Consider the following 2,500-nt stretch of genomic DNA (forward strand, 5'->3'; position numbering starts at 1 on the left):
CCCTTTTAACTTCTAAACACTCCTGAGACCCTAAAAAACGTCAAAAGCAACAAGCTGGTCGTTAAAAGCTGAGGCCAATTTGACCTCTCATAATATACAGTCATCTAGAAGACTCTTTGTGTGCATTGTAAAGGCCTCCTGAATAAGATTGAGAAATAAAAGGGCAAGTTAGCATCTGTTTTCAAGCCCCAGTGGCCTAATGGATAAGGCACTGGCCTCCTAAGCCAGGGATTGTGGGTTCGAGTCCCATCTGGGGTGAATACAGCAGAGTGGAGCAGCGGAAGCGTGCTCAACCCAGAGGTTGAAGGATCGAAACGATCCTCTGCTAAGCCTTTTTGAAACTCAGGATGCCTTTACAATACACACAAAGAGTTAACTTCTAGACACTCTGAGGCACTGGCCTCCTAAGCCAGAGATTGTGGTTTCAAGTCCGGTCAAGGTTGATTACAGCAGAGTGGCGCAGCGGAAGCGTGCTGGGCCCATAACCCAGAGGTCGATGGATCGAAACCATCCTCTGCTAAGACATTTTAAATCTCAATCTTATTCAGGAGGCCTTTACAATACGCACAAAAAGTTAACATCTATACAACCCTGAGGCACTGGCCTCCTAAGCCAGAGATTGTGGTTTCGAGTCCGGTCAAGGTGCACTACAGCAGAGTGGCGCAGCGGAAGCGTGCTGGGCCCATAACCCAGAGGTCGATGCATCGAAACCATCCTCTGCTATGACCTTTTAACTTCTAAACACTCCTGAGACCCTAAAAAACGTCAAAAGCAACAAGCTGATCGTGAAAAGCTGAGGCCAATTTGACCTCTCATAATATTCAGTCATCTAGAAGACTCTTTGTGTGCATTGTAAAGGCCTCCTGAATAAGATTGAGATATAAAAGGGCAAGTTAGCATCTGTTTTCAAGCCCCAGTGGCCTAATGGATAAGGCACTGGCCTCCTAAGCCAGGGATTGTGGGTTCGAGTCCCATCTGTGGTGAATACAGCAGAGTGGCGCAGCGGAAGCGTGCTGGTCCATAACCCAGAGGTCGAGGGAATCGAAACCATCCTCTGCTAAGGCATTTTACATCTCAATCTTATTCAGGAGGCCTTTACAATACGCACAAAAAGTTAACATCTATACATCCCTGAGGCACTGGCCTCCTAAGAAAGAGATTGTGGTTTCGAGTCCGGTCAAGGTGCACTACAGCAGAGTGACGCAGCGGAAGCGTGCTGGGCCCATAACCCAGAGGTCGATGGATCGAAACCATCCTCTGCTAAGACATTTTAAATCTCAATCTTATTCAGGAGCCCTTTACAATACGCACAAAAAGTTAACATCTATACATCCCTGAGGCACTGGCCTCCTAAGCCAGAGATTGTGGTTTCGAGTCGGTCAAGGTGCACTACAGCAGAGTGGCGCAGCGGAAGCGTGCTGGGCCCATAACCCAGAGGTCGATGGATCGAAACCATCCTCTGCTATGCCCTTTTAGCTTCTAAACACTCCTGAGACCCTAAAAAACGTCAAAAGCAACAAGCTGGTCGTGAAAAGCTGAGGCCAATTTGACCTCTCATAATATTCAGTCATCTAGAAGACTCTTTGTGTGCATTGTAAAGGCCTCCTGAATAAGATTGAGATATAAAAGGGCAAGTTAGCATCTGTTTTCAAGCCCCAGTGGCCTAATGGATAAGGCACTGGCCTCCTAAGCCAGGGATTGTGGGTTCGAGTCCCGTCTGGGTGAATACAGCAGAGTGGCGCAGCGGAAGCGTGCTGGGCCCATAACCCAGAGGTCGATGGATCGAAACCATCCTCTGCTAAGGCATTTTACATCTCAATCTTATTCAGGAGCCCTTTACAATACGCACAAAAAGTTAACATCTATACACCCCTGAGGCACTGGCCTCCTAAGCCAGAGATTGTGGTTTCGAGTCGGTCAAGTTGCACTACAGCAGAGTGGCGCAGCGGAAGCGTACTGGGCCCATAACCCAGAGGTCGATGGATCGAAACCATCCTCTGCTATGACCTTTTAACTTCTAAACACTCTTGAGTCCCTAAAAAGAACAAAAGCCACAAGCTGGTCGTGAAAGCTGAGGCCAATTTGACCTCTAATAATATTCAGTCATCTAGAAGACTCTTTGTGTGCATTGTAAAGGCCTCCTGAATAAGATTGAGATGTAAAAGGGCAAGTTAGCATCTGTTTTCAAGCCCCAGTGGCCTAATGGATAAGGCACTGGCCACTTAAGCCAGGGATTGTGGGATTGAGTCCCATCTGGGGTGAATGCAGCATAGTGGAGCAGCGGAAGCGTGCTGGCCCATAACCCAGAGGTCGATGGATCGAAACCATCCTCTGCTAAGGCATTTTACATCTCAATCTATTCAGGAGGCCTTTACAATACGCACAAAAAGTTAACATCTATACACCCCTGAGGCACTGGCCTCCTAAGCCAGAGATTGTGGTTTCGAGTCCGGTCAAGTGCACTACAGCAGAGTGGCGCAGCGGAAGCGTACTGGGCCCA

General features: G+C 48.1%; 6 non-coding genes across 6 annotated transcripts; all 6 read left to right on the top strand.

Annotated features, from left to right (window-relative positions):
- Nucleotides 1-185: 185 nt before the first annotated feature.
- trnar-ccu (transfer RNA arginine (anticodon CCU)) lies at nt 186-258 on the top strand. The gene has a single exon. It is a non-coding gene; the product is annotated as a tRNA-Arg (tRNA).
- A 190-nt stretch (nt 259-448) lies between these two features.
- Nucleotides 449-520, top strand: trnam-cau (transfer RNA methionine (anticodon CAU)). The gene has a single exon. It is a non-coding gene; the product is annotated as a tRNA-Met (tRNA).
- A 390-nt stretch (nt 521-910) lies between these two features.
- trnar-ccu (transfer RNA arginine (anticodon CCU)) lies at nt 911-983 on the top strand. Its single transcript has one exon. It is a non-coding gene; the product is annotated as a tRNA-Arg (tRNA).
- A 410-nt stretch (nt 984-1,393) lies between these two features.
- Nucleotides 1,394-1,465, top strand: trnam-cau (transfer RNA methionine (anticodon CAU)). Its single transcript has one exon. It is a non-coding gene; the product is annotated as a tRNA-Met (tRNA).
- A 187-nt stretch (nt 1,466-1,652) lies between these two features.
- trnar-ccu (transfer RNA arginine (anticodon CCU)) lies at nt 1,653-1,725 on the top strand. Its single transcript has one exon. It is a non-coding gene; the product is annotated as a tRNA-Arg (tRNA).
- Nucleotides 1,726-1,729: 4 nt separating this feature from the next.
- trnam-cau (transfer RNA methionine (anticodon CAU)) lies at nt 1,730-1,801 on the top strand. Its single transcript has one exon. It is a non-coding gene; the product is annotated as a tRNA-Met (tRNA).
- The last annotated feature ends 699 nt before the right edge of the window (nt 1,802-2,500 follow it).

Source organism: Carassius auratus, unplaced genomic scaffold (genome assembly GCF_003368295.1).
Source record: "Carassius auratus strain Wakin unplaced genomic scaffold, ASM336829v1 scaf_tig00216386, whole genome shotgun sequence".
Classification (NCBI taxonomy): domain Eukaryota; kingdom Metazoa; phylum Chordata; class Actinopteri; order Cypriniformes; family Cyprinidae; genus Carassius; species Carassius auratus.